General features: G+C 43.5%; 1 long non-coding RNA gene across 1 annotated transcript; it reads right to left on the bottom strand.

The window, feature by feature from the left end:
- Positions 1-1,845: 1,845 nt before the first annotated feature.
- LOC144115552 (uncharacterized) lies at positions 1,846-13,669 on the bottom strand. Its single transcript, XR_013311452.1, has 3 exons — positions 13,381-13,669; positions 3,258-3,414; positions 1,846-1,969 (listed from the first exon to the last, which is right to left on the bottom strand). It is a non-coding gene; the product is annotated as an uncharacterized LOC144115552 (long non-coding RNA).
- Between the last annotated feature and the right edge of the window lie 7,079 nt (positions 13,670-20,748).

Raw genomic sequence — 20,748 nt, 5'->3', positions numbered from 1 at the left:
AATTTTTAGCACCGATTGTCCAGCTTCCTTCACTTTCTTTGCTATACCTTTATATTAAAACTTCCGAATTAAAGTCATCGCCTCCTCTGAACATTGGTGCTAGAAAATTTATTTAGTGTTAAACGCACAAGCCTAACGTTCCTTTCCGCGCAATCGTCTCTGAGACATATTCTTTGCAGTTGGTTGTGTCTACCTATCTTTGCAAACATTTGTCGTCACTTCGCGTAAAGGATCCGTTTCTCGTACCTAATTCTGAGGCAGTAGCTGATTTCCACCGATATGAGAGCCTGGCACTATGTGATGGTTTAAGCATAGATGCCAAGGTAGCTCCCATTCTCAGTAACATTTATCTAAGCCGGGTTGATATGAAAGCTGAGACTGATCTAGCCGGTTATTGCATACGCATTTTCTGTTATGTGGACGATTACCTGGTGCTGGCTAGGTTAGTGAATCCCGAATTTGTGTCAAATGTTCATAGTTTTGCACATAATTAGTCGGGGCTGAAGTTCACACATGAAGACCCTCGAGAAAAAGTCATGCAATTCCTTGATTTAAAATTCTCTTTCGAACCCAACCATGTCTGTTGGCAGTATTCCCGTAGAAGTGAAAAGCCCCTTTTGAATTACAGGCCCTTTCATTCAAAGCTTGTAAAAAGTGGCATCGTTACGGGATGCTTTGGCATGGCAGTAAAGAAATCTTATCATAAAATGATGCCCAGTCTCGTAACCCAAATAGAAAGATGTAGGGAAGCTGGTTTCCGGGACACCGTTCTCGTTTCTAGTGCAGACAGTTCCCCATGAGCTGAAACCGTCTGCAAGTACCTCGGGGCTGGAAACGGGTTCGGAAGAAGGAAGAAGAAAGGCAGTGGTTATGCCATATGTCCGCACGCTGTCGCACCGGATTAAAAAGAGTGGGGAGCAAGCATAGGGTAAAGGTTCTGTACCCTGCACCTAACAAGCTAGAAATAGTGGGAGCGGCAGTTCAAAGAAAGCATGAAGGGCGCAAAAGAAAAGCATGCAACATAAATCATGAAAATAGATATGTGCCCTGTAAGCCTGGGGTAGTGTATCAAATCCCTGTCCTGTGGCCTTACCTACAAGGCCAGATTGGCCACTGCGTTAACGTGCGGCTCATGGAGCACGCTAATTCTTTAAGAAAGAAACTAACCTAGGTAAGCATTGTTTCACGTGCAAATGTATGCCATTTCTTTGACGATACTGATGTCTTGTTCGCTAATTCTGACCAGCGCACTAGAGAACTAGCTGAGGCGTTTCATATTATCAGAAAAAGTAATGGGTGTGTGAGTGCGCCATCAGTTACATTATTGCTTCGAGAAATCAATATGCTACATAGTGGGTAACGGTTCTGCAGATACACACATGCTTTTAAAGCGGTTTTTACCTTTTACTAGCACTAGGAGTCTTGTTGACATCGCACATGTGCGCTGTTTTTCCGTGTGTATATATATGACGTGCTTCTTCCTAATAAAAAATTCAGTTGTAAGATCAGTGCTGGTTTGTGTGTCGTCTCTTGGTCAGTGTGTGTTTGCACTTTTGAACCACCACTATGAAATAAATAATAAATTATTTAGTGGTCGTACATGTATAGAATGTCTAACGCATCGTTTGAAAGAAGAAAACGCACAAGCAAAAATTTGGTACCTATAGTCCTTTAAATTTGGATGGCTACTCAGTAATTGATAACGGAAGTGCTGAAAACCACACCAGGTAGATTGACAGTAGCTTTTTCCTTCAATTAGATGGTGTGTTCACAAAGTGTCTATAACCTTCAGAAGATTCACATGTACTCACCAAAAATTGCGCTGTACAGCCGCTGATTCTTAAATGCTTCTTTTTCGCCCCGCCCCTTCAATGTGCACATAAGGGCCACAGGAGTCTTCACTAGTCTTCATAATAAGTTTTGTAGCCTCCTCAGCTGGCTCACTCCCAATGAGTGCTAGCTTTTTGGTCTGAAATAGATTTTTCAGATTATACAAAGTGAACTATGCCATGAAAACTATACACTGAACCATTCATAAAACTCCCTCTTCGAGGAACCATGTGCAAGTCAACAAAAAGAAGGTTGTAGAACAGGATAATACAGAGGACTCAAAGAGACCTATGATCACAGTGGTGTGACTCAGCTTAAAGATAACAGAATTCTCTGCTGTCTTCTAAACGCCCATCTTTGCATCATCATATTAACTTCCTTTTATGCACGACTCAAAGGCATACACTTCCCAAAAAATAAGATAAGGTGGAAAAAGTGAAGCCATTACTTTAAGGCCACCTTGAACCATGGCAAAATTGTAGTCTGGAGCTAAATGAGTAATGTAAGAACATAACCGCCAGCTGCCACTATGAACAGCAAGGCTAATGCTTGTGCTAATTTCTTGTAGTAGGCTAGATATTATATACAGCAAATCCTCTTTCAAATACACTTGTACAAAATGAAGCTTTCAGGTCTACAAATCCAAATGCAACATGAGGCAATTTCGAAGTCCCAACTTAATCTGAAGTGGACTCACCATATGTAGAGGGCTCAAATTAAACTACAGCTGAACAAAACACTTTGCATCAAAATTATATTAAAAGGAATCAATACGTTGCCAGTAGTTCATAGGCACAATTGAAAGAAATGCCATATACCCAGTCGAAAGAAAAACACCAGCCAGTTTCTGGTGTTTACACCAAACTGGCTTTTTTAGCCACGGATTCTAGTGTGACCGTGTCTGGTGCTCCGACCAGGCCAGGATTTTCAGACACGGGTCCTGATGTGGCGTAGTGTGGTGAGCTTTAGTGCGTCCTGGTCTGGTTTTCTGTGCTATGACCCGGTTGTCTGATACCGGCTCTGGTGTGCTTTGGTTTAGTGTTTCCTGGTGTGGTCGGTGTACTATTCGATTTGGTGTGGTTGGTATACCGTAGAATGTCTTGATTGAGATGCTGTGAGTTTGGACATACTATCGTGAGAAAAATTAAGAGATCCCAGCGAATGCATGCCAAATGGTGTAAAACAGCAAGCACTCCTGATGTCGAGTCAGGTGCACTAACATCCATCAATCTCGCTGCGCCGGCCTTGATGGCACGAGCATTTCATCAGATGGCACCTGCACGCAGTTAGGCATAGTGTGGCACACACTCGCAGCATCATAATTTTTCACATGATTGTACACTGGAGCATGCGCATAACCACATCTTTTCTGTTCTTGCCGAAGACTAAGAGCAAGCACGTATCGTAAAGAAAGAAAAAATGCTCACATTTGCACAAAAGCATCCTCAGCTTCATTGGCAGACAAAATTGGCAGAATAGCCAAGATGGAGGCCCCTAGCATTACAGCGTGCATCTTTTCTGACAAAGTCGAATAGGTTGAATTTCACTGATAGCGGCTTGACTTCAGCTCTGTAGCCACAATGCCTGAAGAACAACAGAACAAAATCAAGAATTTGTGTGAAATACACTATAATAATCACAGTGCAAAGACAACCAGCAAATACTGCTATTAAATTTAGCTCAGTGGTGCAAACATAGAGTACACATTCAATACGACTTGCAATGCCTCTGCAGTAAATCAACTGTCTTCTGCTTTATAGTAAATCAATGCTACTCACATAAAGCACCCCACTTGCATTAATTTGCTTGAAATCAGTGTCTGGATGAGCAAGTATTTCACAATTTCATTCACACAGTACAACGATGAACACGGACAAGGGGGAAGACACCGAAAAACACTGAGGTGCCTCCTCCCTTGCCCCTGTTCATCATCATACTGTGTGAATGAAAATGTGAATTATTGCGTTGTTTTTTTTTGTATTCATAGCTAACTGCATATATTTACAACACAGTTGGGTACGCCTGCATCATAATCTGAATTCCTATCATATTTTAGCATTGCAGCTGATATTGAGCATGACAGTCCTTCTAACAGTCAGGCTTTCTGAGAAAATCAACAGCACTCCAGCATTTCCGGTAATTTGATTCATTACGAGGCTCAGAGATACTAATACATGGTAACCTAGAGAAATAAATTGATATGGAAATTCTACTGCTGCAGAAAACAAAAATAAGAGAAATCAAGGAATTACAGAAATGATTACAAGATGCCCATAAAGATGGGCACAAAAAGGAGATAAGATGTAGTTCCACTAAAAAAAATATCAGATGCGAGTATATTTCAGGGTGACAAAATCCATGTATTGAGACTTTTTATGCGCACAGGGTGAAGAACTGTAAAACACTGCATCGCTGGCTGCAGCTATTTAGAAGGCCATTCCTCTTCATTTCTTCCAAAAAAGTCGCAGCACAGCATAAAAAGCCTACTGCTGAAATTTATTTTGAGCTCAATGCCACATACAAACTGACAAGGGTGGAATGCTAATGATTCGAAAGGAAACCTTAAACAAGATGCGATGAACTCTGGCACTGGTAAAACCCCAACAGATGTGCAAAAAAAAGCTGCCAGATTATTTTTCCTGCTGAATGTATTAAAACCAAAGCTGCCTGAGCGCACATGAGTTTTGTTTAGGTATGGCTTGCTATACACATCCTGAGCCTCTGATGCAGTTGACTGCAGAGTAACTGCAGACACTTGCACACATACAAAACCCACACTAGAATCTGCGTACTGTGCATTGCCCACTATTGTGCCTAGAACACCCTGTCTTCCAGTGAGATGCACTTCTTTTGGTGCATCGAGACGTTAGGGTTCCAGTTATAAAAATGCCCGAGTTGATTATGAGTTAAGTGAATAAGCTTAACAAGTTGACTGGTTCTAAGCAGGCAGATCACTTGCATGAGCCGCTTCTCACAGCAAGGCAGAAAACAATAATGGCTTCAGGACGCTGCAGTGCAGGGCTCCAAATTAGTTTAGACCAAGTGGGGGTCGTTAAGCTTCGCTGACATTGTATGGCAGACCTTCGCCTTTTCCAAAGTAGCAATGTTTACTGCCACACATATACATAACTCACAAGTCGCATGATTCCTCCCAACATGTATGCAACAAAGTATTGCAACCGCTTCGAGCCATCTCTACAGGCCCCACTGGGCCGTCCCTGCTAAGTGTGAAAAAAAAGTGGCTAAGATATGCTTTGTCATATTCAATGCTACAAACTATTTTTACAAAGCATACAGCAAAGCTAGCGAAAGAGTGCTCAAGCACACCTATGCTTGAGTAAAAAGTAGCCAAAATCTTTTTACATGTAAACTGAAGTAGCCGAAGTTAGAACGTGATTTGTAAAATTGTATGCATAACAGCTAGACAAGAGATCAGAGAAGGTAAGGGCAAACAGGGGCTCATTATGGGCTACATGATGGACTCTAACAGTCACTTCCATCATGGCATCTGACAGTTAAACAATAGGCCAGCTAGCATTCAATTCAAGCTTATTTCCATGCAAACTGCTTTCAGTGATGGCTACAAGTTATAACATACAAATTTTCGTTGTTAAGTAGAGGCAATCAGAGGATTCATGGATGATGGCAAATGTGGCGGCACCCACAAATGCCTATACTGAATCAGCATCACTTAGGCCTCAGTACCTAAAATCAAAGCTTCAGGGCAAATGACAGCTAAGTACCGTCCGTCTTCTGTTTCCATGGCACGAAAAGTACATATTCACTAAAAGTTGTTCATTATGAGTAATTTCACTGATCATGCAGTGCCGCACTGCACATAGAGCCTAGGCTTTTAAGCTGCTTTTATCCTCACACGAGCTAACTGAACCCTTCAATCAACCTCCTGTAAATAAACTTTCACATGAAGACAACATCTACAAATATTTGATCACGTCTTGTATGTTTGGCATTATCCTTTGTTTGGCGCTTTCATATTATAAACCCCTAACAAACCTGAGTTGTAATTCTCACATACACTGATGGAGTATATGCCCCTGAGATAAATCCAGCTACAGCTAGCAATTACTTCTCAGTTCATCCATTTTTCACAGTCCAGCGCACAAAAATACACGAACGAAGAGGATAGACACCACGGACACCGGACAAATTTTTTGTGCGCTGGAATGATGTCTCATAATTCTTCCCAGAACCGACTATCCCAGCCTTCTATGCTTAGCCTTGTGGAGAACCTTTTCCTTGCCTTCCGCTGTCACCTCCTGAGCACTTGCCACTGGAACTGCATAGTACAACTGCTTCTGTTGACCAGATGGGAATGGCAGTTCTCTTGTGAAATACTGCATCCTTTGGGATTCCCTACACGGTGTAATACATTGCCTTCTCTACCTTGAATTTAGATACACCTAAAGGAAAAGAACAAGCATATAAAAATTCTTAGCCATATTTGCAGCCACGAATATGATAATAATTGTATTTCTGCGCTTCACAGCAACAACAGCAGTATGCTTTAACGCCTGTTGAAGCAAGAAAGTAAGAAATCATTTCGTTTATTAGCAACACAAGACTTGCACCTTGACGTTGATGGTGTCATGCAATAGTGGTGAGTTCTGATAGCAGTGTGAAGTACAAAATGCAACTGCTTGCTTCGAATTTTAGAACATGCAACTTTAACTGCACAATTATTGAAAAAAATTCACTTCTTCCTTAAAAATCGCAGATTAGTATGTGTGGTAGCAAATACTGAAAATAAAAATACTAGGAGCACTGCCAGTGTTTAAATCAACGCGCAGTGACTGGTTTCGTTTATGGTTTGGTTTGGTTTATATGGGTTTAACGTCCCAAAGCGACTCAGGTTATGAGAGACACCGTAATGAAGGGCTCCTGAAGTTTCGACCACCTGGGGTTCTTTAGAGTGCTCTGACACCGCACAGTAAACAGGCCTCAAAAATTTAGCCTTCTTCGAAATTTGACCGCCGCGTCCGTGATTGAACTCGCGTCTTTCAGGCCAGCAGCCGAGTGCCATAACCACTCAGCCACCGCGGCGGCTTCGCAGTGACTGGTAAGAGCAATTTTCTACTTGCAGTTCTTGCCCATTCCCTTGTCAAGCAAGGCACTAATTCCGGTTTACCTGTAGTAAATCTAACGTGTCCTCAACATGCTGCCTAGTTAGCAAAGTTCTTGTAGTCAAAATTGAACGAAACATTATTTTCTCAGCTAGAAGCGCATGAGCTATTAATATAGTCCAAGGCAAACAACTTAGTGCCTTAGAATAGTGTTCAACGAGGGGCCCACACGCAGAGACACTTGACTTGCCACTGTTTCCTTATACAAAGTAATACAGGAGTGCATGGCCTGTGGTGTTCATGCTAAGAAATACAAAATATAAATAGAAACAAAACTCAAGTGCAAAGAAAATTAGAGACAAGTTCTGTCATTACACCTTATGTGACACTAGAGAGTACATGTTCAAAAAGAAGTAGTAAAATGGTTATTTTGAAATTTTGCACAATCATCAAATTGTCATGAGCACAGTCAGTTTGCCTTTTTTCATACAAAAGGTTTCCAGCGGCTCCAGTGCACTTCACTTTCTTTTTAGTACAGTGCCTTTAAAAGACAGAAATTGGTCAAAGGCCACAAAATGGTAATAACTGTGTATCACCATTTTCATATCTATGCTTCATTACTTTTTAACACAACCTCCAATATCACCCACATGATTTGCTGCAGGAGCAGGATTCCAGTGTGCACCACTCACATTCAATGAAGGACCTGGCTGCCTTTTCCAAGTGTGATACTAATTTTCACAATTAAAGTGCCGTTGAGCGAGTTTGACAGCAAGCAAAAACAAGATTTGAACCCAATGGCATAAGGAAATTTTAAAGTGGTCCGAAACATTAGGCTTGTAACAAGACAACTTCAGGTGTCAATACTCATCAAAGTTGCCATCAGATCTCAGCTTTGGTGTGCTCATAAAGAGATGGTGGGGTGTTTAGTTATAATGACCAATTGTCACGGCTGGTTATTGTGCTACCTACTTCAATGATGAAGGATGTGACAAACTATCCTCCAAAATCTGACATCTGGCATAAAGGCTGAAAAGCAAAAGCAAATAAACGACCCCTAAGACCTGAAATTATTTCCTACTTGAGCAGTTATGCACATCATAAAGGAAGCTGACAAACGGCACGAAGTTATACTGGTATTTAGGCCTCAGATGCTCGCTCATTTGAGCCTCAGTATTCTAACTAAAGCAATAAAAAACACATGACTGTTGAAGGCATCATAAGCTCCTGTAAAGCTCATCAGCAGTGAGAAAAACAAATTCTAACCTTCATATTAATATAAATTTCAGCCAATGAGGCCACTGTGTCAGTCACCAACTAAGAGACCATGTACAAACTATACACTGTAAATGCACAAACTCTACATGAGAGCAAAGCATGCCCTGCACTTGTGAAACAAATTTGTGTCAATGTAAGATTCTTGGCAACAGTAGGCATCACCATTATTGGCATGTGCTAAAAATGAAGAGGGCACCTTAATGATGCTGTACAATTTAGAATTCAGCCTTTCAGTAAACTATATTTTGTCTAGTACCATGAGCACCGTCAGAGGAGAAGGCAAAAATGAAAGGAAAGCTGCCAGCTGTCATGAGGTCTGCCACAAAAAAAAAACACTGAACAGAAGTGTTGCACAAACAAAAAAGAAGGGATGCTCTATACGATTACAGAACACAAAATAACACAGCAGAACAAGGCCCAACCAATGAATGAAAAGAGAACAACAAAAAGATGGTAAGCAGTACTGAACACTGCTACCTCTGCAAATTGAGAACAGTGAAAAAGACAACACCTAAAAAATAAGTTTCAAGGACTATAAAAACGTAACTTTGGTCACATATTTTTTAAACGCTGCATTAGACATTAGAATACATGAATCCCTAAGTGGTATTTGCCTACCATTAAATAATTCATAATTCCATTCCCTTCTCTGATGTTGTTTAGGCTTGATCAGCCGAATGATGACTGTCATGCCCAGTTGGCCTTTAGGTCTGCTGAGTCATGGAAAAAGCTACAATATAAATGTTGATATGCAGTTTTAATGCACTGCAACACCTAAAACAGCCTGTTTCAAAAGCTGGAATGACAACAAATGCCATAGAAGCAGCTATATTACCACTTTTCTTGCTTTTGACATGACCTGAAAACCAACTACACGTCGCAGCCATCGTTCGGTTGATAATACTGAAACAACAAGGAGAAAGACAATTATAAATTATTTACCAGTCAGAGAGCAAATATCACGGGGTGGTTCATGTACAGGTGCGGACAGAAGTAAACGGAGCGCGCCGCACAAGAACTGCGTGTCAGCGCCGCCTAGCCAAACCAGACGAAAGCTCGAAATCGCCACGTGCATGTGCAGGCCCGCTTCCGGCGTGACCCTCTCAATGCTCCGCTTGCCTCGCATTCGTCCGGCGTCTGTGTCGTGCTGATGATGATCATGATCGGATGGTCGTGGTCTGTGTAGCTAGCGAACATTTCGGAAAACATAGACCGCTGTCTTGATAAGGCAAATTGCGCGGCGACGCCTCTACCATTAAGCCGCTTCGTTTGAAACAGCTGGAGGCGTGTTTGCGCCGCAAACCCGTATGTTTCGAACTTTTGCTGCCGCTGGGACTCTGCTGCGTCTCACTCGCAAGCAAACGCACTCGAAATACTCGGCATACTGCCGCAGTTTTGTGTTAATTTTCTACAGTTATCACTCATGATTCGCCTTGTCCCTACCAGGCGCTGACGCAGCACTAGTGCATGTACCCTGCCTGTCTCCCTCGAAACAAACTGCCCCTATACTGAATCCTGCTCTTATCACCACTGAGACAGTGCGCTGCGTATCGCGCTGTCATGTGCAGAGCAGAGCTCATGGTAATCACTTTGCATGCACCTTCGGATCTTAGGATGACTACAAGCACCCGCTGTCTCACACACACGAACGCCGCGGCAGCAGTGCGTCACTGTTGCGTGCCCCGCGTGCGAAATTCGGCATATGAGTGCCCGTGATCGCCCACTAATCAGAGTATGAGCCACGACAGAACCCGGCAAGCGATCCATACTCTTCTGTGCGAGCTGTATTACTTCACTGCTACCGTTTACATATAGACATTGGTCTGTTAGAGAATATAGGTGTGGAAACCCAACAGCTGCATCCAGCACATTTGGAAGCAGTCACTATCCTTGAGACGCTGGATCGCGCTGCAAAAAGCGCCAAGAGCGGCGGTTTCATCTCATTTTAAGCTGACCTCCTAGGCGAGGTTCCAATGCAGGAGCACTGTGGTGCAGTACAGACACACAGGGCGCATGCTTTGCCGCTCAATCGGTTCCCCGTAGGTGCAAGCCGAAAATGAACGGTAACTGTAATAAAAGAACCCGAAACTGCGGTGGTGGATCGAGTGTTTTTGAGTTTATTTGATCTATAACGAGATGGAAATGAATCCCAGAGGAAACTAAAGTTTGAAGGACGCGCGCTATTTGCGATGGAAACGCGCCTACGGCTGCCACAAATGAAACGACATAATGATAGCGTCGCCCCCGCGGGATTTGTGGCATCAAGGGCAGCGGTCTGTGCGCTCTGAAATGCCCGCTCGCTATTAAGGGCACAACCATCCGACCATAATCATCTTCAGCGTGACCCTGACTACGGCCGAATGCGAGGCAAGCGGAGCAATGAGAGGGTTGCGCCGGAAGGGGGCCTGCATATGCAAGTCGCGAATTTGAGCTTACGTGTGGTTTTGGTAGGCGGCGCTGAAAAGCAGTTCTTCCTTGTGCGGCACGCTCCGTTTACTTCTGTCCATTCCTGCACATTAACGTCTAAGGCATTTGAAAAAAGACGCAAGCAAACATTTGGTGTCCATAGTATATGCAGTTTCTTTCAAGCTTTGTTGAACTATGATATCAGGTAGCATGCCGAAAGGCTGAGTCAAACAGGTCACTACAAGCTCCTAATTTCCTGTAAGTGTATTAGAGCAAGTATATTCAGTGAACTTGCACAGTGTCATCACCAAGCAAGTTAAATGGCGAAAAAAAATCAAGAACTGACCAAGATAATCGCAGAGGTAACAATTTATGGTGAACATTCACCTTTTTCATTTAGCACTTTTAGCTTTTTTGTGCACAGGCTATAATTCAACAGACCTTGAAGTAGTTTGCAGTAGACAGTGCTTATTTTTCACTCAGAACTAGAGGCAGTAAAAATATTGCAACTACAGTGAAAAGTTCATTTAACAGTACATCTTGCTGGACTAGTTGGTGTAACATTGTGTAACAAAAGTAAAAACAGCGCTAATTTTTACATAAACAACACAGAAAGAACAGACAGGACGGGCGCTGTCCTGTCTGTTCTTTCTCTGTGGTTTGTGTAAAAATTAGCGCTGTTTCTACTTTCGTTATACAGTGAGAGGCCACAGAAGAGAAAATGTCAAGTCCAATTAATGTTTCATCTTTGATGTGCATTCATAGCTGCACTATATAACACCATTCATATTCTTTTCATCAAGTGAAATAAGACGTATTTGCTGGACCAGTCTCTGAGGAGTGCCATGTGACACCTGCATTACTGCAGAAGCTTGACATGGTTATCCTTCTTCTATGATTGTCTATGAGGAGTGCCATGGGAGATGGATACTAGAGGAAAAAAACATTGTTCTCATGCTGTAATATCACCTTAGAATGCTGCCCTGTAGCCCATTACTTCATACTGGCATTTTTTAAAGCCTGGCTGCATTGAAGAACAGGTTGGGAGGGAACTAGAGAGGGAGAGAGAGAAAGCGGCTGAGCTGAGGCTAGGCCAGTGTGCTCGTTGTTGCTGTGTAGCCTTGGAGCTGAGCGGCCAGCTCTGGACTCAATCGTGGTATGAGGGTGCGGGTTTCCCTTTTTCTTGCACCCTGTGTGTTGTGCTGTCAACGTTGCATTTTTTGTGTCTTGGCCATAAGAAAACATGTTAATGATTCTTGATAAAAATCACCACGAAATTTTAAGAATGACAGGAGAAATTTTCCAAAAACCACTAACAAGAAAAAGAAAATTGGTTGCTTGCTTCGGATTCATACGCTCTCTACATTCTTGTACAGGGAGTCTCAGATTCCTCACTAGTTTTGTAAGGGTTCCGAGGCCAGCTGAGACCCCCCTGTATTTCAGCACTGCTTCTTTCTGAGCACGAAACTGGCACTATCTAAAGATGACCTATTGAGAAGAGACACACACGTTATTTTGAATAGGGGAATGCCAATACATGCCATCAACGTTCTGGTCCAAAGCAGACATTGCAACACACTGATCTCAATAAAGAGGTGAAAAAAAACAGATCTGAGAAAACTCGACACATACTTGTGCTCTGCAATGTACGCTTAACGGGCACAGACAAGAACAGCCCCAAATCTGGACAGTGGAGACATCTCCGATTATGCTCTTTTCAGACCTCTTCACTACTTAAGAGAAGGCACTTCACCTGCATAACATCATAATCTCCAGCTGTGTATTTTGCACCCACAATGCCTGGCACTTCCTGATAATTTTTTGTATTGCTGGCATTTCACACAACCACAAGAAAATGTTTATACAGCCATACTTCAAATACATATAGCCACTTGCTGACACTAGTTTTTATGATAAGCTCTGTACTACTCAGGTTATTCAAAACCACTTAATTTGAAAGGGCTACAAAGCGCTGTTTTTCTAGGGCTACTACTTCGTCATCAATTAGCAATGATTTTTATTCACGGCCGCCAGCAACTAAAAGAACTTTACAGCTGCAGGCAACGTTACCAATGTTACAAAAGTGATTGAGCAGGCAGCTACCTGTTGTGGTATCGCAGTGACGCGTCGCTTCAATTCACTCAGTCGCTTGCATGCCTTGACGCGTCACTCCCCTCCCACTCTGAGCTTGACAGCTGGTGTAATCGGCTCGTAGAGGTGTGTTCTAACCTTAAGACGCCACATCAGATCACTATAAAGACGCACATACGCGTAGCGAATAACAGAACGCTTAACAGACCGAGCGGCGCACGCTATCGGCAGTCCGCAACGTGCCAATACTGGCGTCAAAATCACGCGTGCAGGCAGTGCACGATCACGTCCCATGTCGAATAATGAAATAATGAACAGGAAGTCGGGCAACTACCTTAACGAAAGCCCAAAACATAGTCACGCGCCTTGCTGGGCAGTATACAATTGCCACATTTACCTTTAGGACTCCTACGCGTGCCTGCCATTCAGCAAACCCATCTATGCATACACCTCGGCGCTCGCGTCGCAACGCATACACTGTGAACACTGACGGACCAGCAGTTTGATGATTCGATGTGGAATGCACTTTGCTGCCGCGGAAACAACCAGTGACTCACGCGCAATGCTGAAGGGAAACGAACAGGACAGAGCTGACAGAGCCTCGTCCCTTCCGCTTCTTCTCTCCTTTGCGCTCGCTCGTTTATTTACGCGGTCGCAAATTGCACGCAATCTTGCGCTACACAATGGGTCTCACCTGGAAACGAAGACTCTACGCATTCCAGTAACCGCTTTCTTCTCTTGCTTCACGGCGGCTACGGTTGAAGCCGAACGTGTTGTCAATATGAAACGGCTCCATGCTTCTCGGCGTGGTGACTTTTCACAAAGTACGCGAACGGCTGCATTGCTGACACGCGGCGCAAGCTACGATAAGCAGGAAATCCAAACGGAAGTTTGAAGGAACGATTTTGAAATCAGACACAAACAGCACACGAACAGCAGCAGCACGGAGCACGGCACGGCGCGGCGTAAGGCCTAGTCGGATATCACTCCGGAATGCACCGAGGGAGAGGAGGGGAGGAGGGTGCGCTGCGTCCTGCCAGGTGACCTGGCAGCAGCGCGCTGGTTTTAAACGGCGTTGGAAAGCACGCTAGGCGCTGACGCGTGGCTATTAGCGTCATGGTGAATATATACTGCGAACTGTTACAAAATTGCAGTTAGACTATGGCGCTCCGCGCCTCCGTGCATCATTTCCGTGCAGTTTTCATGTCAAAAGCGGGCGACAATTTTTCAGTTCCTTGCAGAACAACTTTACAAAGTGTTTTCTTAGCTTTTTTCTTTTCTTTCTGGTCTTTTGTCCACCGGATTAACGAGCTTTCACTGCATATTCCTTAACACAGCAGCAAGTTTCTCATAAACCACATTTCGCCTTATGCTACAAAGATATGATCTGCAGAACAAGTCTGCTTTACTCAACTTCAAAGAAAAAGTTAATCTCGAAGGTTCTATTGTAGATTTCAACAAAATGTGTATTACTGCAAAATCTCATTAAATCGAACATCAAGGGACAATAAAAAATTCAAATTACCAAATGACCGCCAACAAAACTGACAAGAACCATTTGTACCAGGTCGGAAGAGGGGACCGCCTCAGTTATTGCTGGCAGCCGGAATTCGTCTACCTATATGCTTTGCGATTTGGAAGCGCATATAACTTAAATTACATGCTTAATTCTATATTCTATGCTGAATATATTTAGCTTGAACGCGGGAATGCAAGCTATTTCACATTCGTCTGGCTTCATCAAAGTGCTGAGTGGCAGCCCATATACTGAGGATATATATATATATATATATATATGCCCGCACTTCACCCATGCGCCCATGCTCCATCGCTGTTGTACCCATGCAGTCCTTTTACATGTAATGTAGGATATGCAGCCAGGCTAATGTAAGTGAAACTACATGTCCATAGGTGTCGCCGGGCAACGATCGGTAACATTACGCGTGATGTTTCTGCACTGCAAACTCCAGAATAATCGGAGCAGGACTTACGAAGGCTACAGGCAGAAATATACTCCTGTTTCCACACACAGTGTCGTCAGAGTGATGCACGGCAAGCCCCCGTCGCGGTTGCCCGCAATTCACCATCGTATAGCCCAGGTTCACGCGCACACATTTTGCCTCTGCATAGTCCACACATAGCCCTTTTCTAAAAGATATTTAGGCGGGGAATGTGTGGAAATGGCTGATATATGCCCATGCGCCACCCACGTATTTTCTACGCAGTGCCTTTGTAGGTTGTAGGCGGGAATATTCTATGTTTGCCCACACGCAGCTAGCCTCCTTGGATCCTTGAGGGTGCTGCAGGGGCCGCCTCTATTGGGTTTGCCTGCACTTCACCATCATGTAACCCCATATTTTATGCACACGAACTGCATGCAGCCCATGCTTAGCCCTTTCATACCCTGGTTAGGATAAAGGCGGGGAAGATGCGGAAATTACAAACGTGCCCACGCCTAGCCCATGCGGGACAAACGCAGGCGCTGCTTAGACAGCCCAAACTGCATGCCTACAACGCTTCGCCACTGCGCAGCCCAAATTTTAGCCCCTGTATTTTCCACACAGGACCCATGCAGGCCGAAGGCGGGAATACTATATCTCTGCCCACACAAAACCACCGTGGTTCCCTCAAGGTGCTGCACGGGCAGCACCAAGAGGGGCTGCCCACACTGAACCATGATAGAGCCCGCACTGTTGCCCGCATGTATCTGTGGTGGCATGCATACAGCCCATACTTAGCCCTTTCATACCCTGTTTAGGATAGAGGCGGGGAAGATGCGGAAATGACAAATGTGCCCACGCCTAGCCCATGCGGGACCAATGTAGGCGTTGCTCAGACAGCCCAAACTGCATGCCTAAAACACTTCGCCGCTGTGCAGCCCAAAGTTTAGCCCCTGTATTTTCCACACAGGACCCATGTAGGCCGAAGGCGGGAGTACTATCTCTCTGCCCACACAAAACCACCGTGGCTCCCTCAAGGCGCTGCACGGGCAGCCCCAAGAGGGGCTGCCCACACTTCACCATGATAGAGCCCGCACTGTTGCCCGCATGAATCTGTGGTGCGACCCAGGTGGGCTGGCCGCTCTTTTTAAGCCCATGCGTAGCTGACGAGGGGCCCACTCAGGCATAAAATGGGCAGCCCAAAACTTTATTGCCAGCACTGCGCCCACGAGGGACCCATGTAGGTTTATTGCGGGCAGCCACCAGCCCTCATTGCCCATGTCGGACCCGCATGGGCCCGCCACCTTGTGCTACTGGGGGACTCTTCATCGCAATAACTGACTCTTCATCACAAGAACTGACTCTTCATGAAAAGAACGGACTTCATCCCAAGAACTGACTCATCATAACAAGAACTGACGCTTCATCGCAAGAACTGACTTCATCAAAAGAACTGACTCTTCATAACGAGAACGGACTCTTCATAACTAGAACTGACTCATCACAGGAATGACTCTTCATCGCAAGAACAGACTCTTTATCGCAAGAACAGACTCTTCATCACAAGAACTGACTCTTTATCAGAAGAACTGACTCTTCATCACAAGAACTTATTCTTCATCAAAAAAACTGACTCTTCATAGCAAGAACTGACTCTTCGTCGCAAGAACTGACTCTTCGCAAGAACTGACTCTTCATCACAAGATTTGACTCTTCATCTCAATAACTGACTCTTCATCACAAGAACTGACTCTTCATCACAAGAACTGACTCTTCATCACAAGAACTGATTAATCAAAACAATAACTGACTGTTCATCACAAGAACTAACTCTTCTCCACAAGAACTGGCTCTTCCTAACAAGAACTGACTCTTCATCACAAGGACTTACTCTAATGACATGAACTGACTCTTCATAACATGAACTGACTCTTCATAACAAGAACTGACTCTTCGTCAAAAGAACTGACTTCATCTCATGAACTGACTCTTCATCGCAAATACTGACTCTTCATTGCAAGAACTGACTCTTCATCGCAAAACTGTCTCTTCATCAAAAGAACTGATTCTTCATCGCATGAACTGACTCTTCAAAACAAGAACTGGCTCTTCAACACAAGAACGCTCTTCATCGCAAGAATCACTCTTCATCGCCAGAACTGACTATACATCGCAAGAACTAACTCTTCATCACAAGAACTGACCCATCATCACAAGAACTGACTCTTCATCACAAGAACTGACTTCATCAAAAGAACTGACTCTTCATAACAAGAACTGACTCTTCATCGCAAGGACTGACTCTTCAACGCAAAAACTGACTCTTCATAGCAAGAACTGACTCTTCATCATGAGAACTGACTCTTCATCAGAACTGACTCTCCATCACAAGAACTGGCTCTTCATAACAAGAACAGACTCTTCCTCGAAAGAACTGACTCTTCATCACAAGAACTGACTCTTCCTCGAAAGAACTGACTCTTCATCGCAATAACTGACTCTGCATCATAAGAACTGACTCTTCATCACAAGATCTGATTATTCAAAACAAGAACTGACTGTTCATCACAAGGACTAACTCTACACCAAATGAACTGGCTCTTCCTTACAAGAACGGTCTCTTCATCACAATAAGTCTCTTATGAAAAGAACTCACTCTTCATGACAAGAACTGACTCTTCATCATAAGAACTGACTTCATCTCATGAACTGACTCTTCATTGCAAAAACTGACTCTTCGTCGCCAGAAACGACTCTTCATCGCCAGAACTGACTCTTCATCAGAATAACTGACTGTTCATCACAAGAACTAAATCTTCCTCACAAGAACTGACTCTTCATCGCAAGAATGATTCTTCATCACAAGAACTGACTCTTCATCGCAAGAACTGACTCTTCATAATAAGAACTGACTCTTCATCACAAGCACTGACTTCATCGAAAAACCTGATTCTTCATCGCAAGAACTGACTCTTCATCGCAACTTGCTCTTCTTCGCACGATCTGGCTCTTCATCACAAGAACTGACTCTTCGTTGCAAGAACTGACTCTTCTTCGCAAGAACTGACTCTTCATCGCAAGAACTGCCTCTTCATCAAAAGAACAGCTTCTTCATTGCAAGAAGTCACTGCTCAAAAGAAGAACTGACTCTTCAACACAAGAACAGACTCTTCATCGCAAGAACTAACTCTTCACCAAAAGAAATGACTTTAATCACAAGAACTGACTATTCATCGCAAGAATGGTCTCTTCATCAAAAGAACTGATTCCTCTTCACAAGAACTGACTCTTCACAACACGAACTGACTCTTCATCGCAAGAAATGACTCTACATCACAAGAACTGATTATTGAAAGCAAGAGCTGACTGTTCATCACAAGATCTAGCTTTATCCCACAAGAACTAGCTCTTCCTAACAATAACTGTCTCGTCATCACAAGAACTGACTCTTATGAAAAGAACTGACTCTTCTTGACAAGAACTGACTCTCCAAAACAAGAACTAACTCTTCATCATAAGAACTGACTTCATCTCATGAACTGACTCTTCATCGCAAAAACGGACTCTTCATCGCCGAAAACCGACTTTTCATCGCAAGAACTGACTGTTCTTCAGAGGAACTGACTCTTCATCAAAAGGACTTACTCTTCATAACAAGAACTGACTCTTGATCACAAGAACTGACTCTTCTTCACAAGAACTGACTCTTCATCGCAAGAATGACTCTTCTTCACAAGAACTGACTCTTCATCAAGAGATCTGACTCTTCATCACAAGAACTGACTCTTCATAACAAGAACGTACTCTTCATAATTGGTTTGATCATAGAAGGTCTACTTAGGGTCTACTTACGTCTACTTAGGGCAGGTAGTGACAGCTGATCCAGATCATGAGAGGGAGATAACTAGAAGGATAAGAATGAGCTGGAGCGCATATGGGAAATTCTCGCAGATCATGAGTGGCAGTTTACCAATTTCCCTCAAGAGGAAAGTGTACAACAGCATAATCTTACCGGTACTCACCTACGGGGCAGAAACGTGGAGGCTAACGAAAAGAGTTCAGCTCAGGTTAAGGACAACGCAGGGAGCCATGGAAAGAAAAATGATAGGTGTAACGTTAAGAGATCGGAAGCGGGCAGAGTGGGTGAGGGAACAAACACGGGTTAATGACATCCTAGTCGAAATCAAGAGAAAGAAATGGGCTTGGGCAGGGCATGTAATGCGAAGGCAAGATAACCGCTGGTCCTTAAGGGTAACGGAGTGGGTTCCAAGAGAAAGTAAGCGTAGCAGGGGGCGGCAGAAGGTTAGGTGGGCGGATGAGATTAAGAAGTTTGCAGGCAAAGGGTGGATGCAGCTGGCAAAGGATAGGGTTAATTGGAGAGACATGGGAGAGGCCTTTGCCCTGCAGTGGGTGTAGTAAGGCTGATGATGATGATGATGATGACTCTTCTTAACAATAACTGACTCTTCATAACAAAAAGTTACCCTTCATCACAAGAACTGACTCTTCATCCAAACAACTGACTCCATCAGAACTGACTCTACATCACAAAAACTGGCTTTTCATAACAAGAACAGACTCTATCGCAAGAACTGACTCTTCGCCAGAACTGACTCTTCATCACAAAAACTGACTCTTCATCTCAATAACTGACTCTTCATCACAAGAACTTACTCTTCATCTCAAGTGCTGACTCTTCATTTCAAGAACTGATTAATCAAAACAAGAACTGACTGTTCATCACAAGAACTAACTCTTCACCACAAGAATTGGCTCTTCCTAACAAGAACTGACTCTCCATCACAAGGACTGACTCTTATGTCAAGAACTGACTCTTCAAGACAAGAACTGACTCTTCATAACAAGAACTGACTCTTCCTCATAAGAACTGACTCCTCATCACAAGAACTGACTCCTCATCACAAGAACTGGCTCTTCATCAAAAGAATTGACTCTTCATAACAAGAACTGACTCTTCATCGCAAGGACTGACTCTTCAACGTTAAAACTTTCTCTTCATCGCAAGAAATGACCCTTCATCACGAGAACTGGCTCTTCATCAGAACTCACTCTCCATCACAAGAACTGGCTCTTCATAACAAGAACAGACTCTTCATCGCAATAACTGTCTCTTCATCGCAAGAACCGACTCTTCATCATAAGAACTGGCTCTTCATCGCAAGAACTGGCCCTTCATCACAAGAACTGACTCTACCTCAAAGACCTGACTCTTCATAACAAGAACTGACACTTCATCGCACGAACCGACTCTTCAATGCAAAAACTCACTCTTCATCGCAAGAACTGACTCTTCATCACAAGAACTGAATCTTCATCACAAGAACTGAATCTTCATCACAAGAACTGACTCTTCATCGCAAGAATTACTCTTCATCACAAGAACTGACTATTCATCGCAAGAACTCACTCTTCATAATAAGAACTGACTCTTCTTAATAAGAATTTACTCTTCATCAAAAGAACTGACTTCATCGAAAAAACTGATTCTTCATCGCAAGAACTGACTCTTCATCGCAACTGGCTCTTCCTCGCACGAACTGGCTCTTCATCACAAGAACTGACTCTTGATTGCAAGAACTGACTCTTCTTCGCAAGAACTGACTCTTCATCGCAAGAACTGTCTCTTCTTCAAAAGAACTGCTTCTTCATCGCAAGAACTGACTGTTCAAAACAAGAACTGACTCTTCAACACCAGAACAGACTGTTCATCGCAAGAACTAACTCTTCACCACAAGAACTGACTTTCATCACAAGAACTGACTCTTCATCGCAAGAATGGTCTCTTCATCAAAAGATCTGATTCTTCATTGCTAGAACTGTCTCTTCACTACATGAACTAACTCTTCATCACAAGAACTGCCCCTTCATAACAACTGACTCTTCATCAAACTCTTCATCACAAGAATTGGCCCTTCATAACAACTGACTCTTCATCCAACTCTTCATCACAAGAACTGGCCCTTCATAACAACTGACTCTTCATCAAACTAACTTACTCTTCATAAGAACTGACTCTTCCTCGCAAGAACTGACTCTACATCACAATAACTGATTATTCAAAACAAGAGCTGACTGTTCATGACAAGAACTAGCTCTTCACC

This window comes from Amblyomma americanum, chromosome 1, assembly GCF_052857255.1.
Source record: "Amblyomma americanum isolate KBUSLIRL-KWMA chromosome 1, ASM5285725v1, whole genome shotgun sequence".
NCBI lineage: Eukaryota > Metazoa > Arthropoda > Arachnida > Ixodida > Ixodidae > Amblyomma > Amblyomma americanum.
Note: the sequence above shows the minus strand (reverse complement) of the source record. Positions and strands in the feature narration are given on the sequence as shown.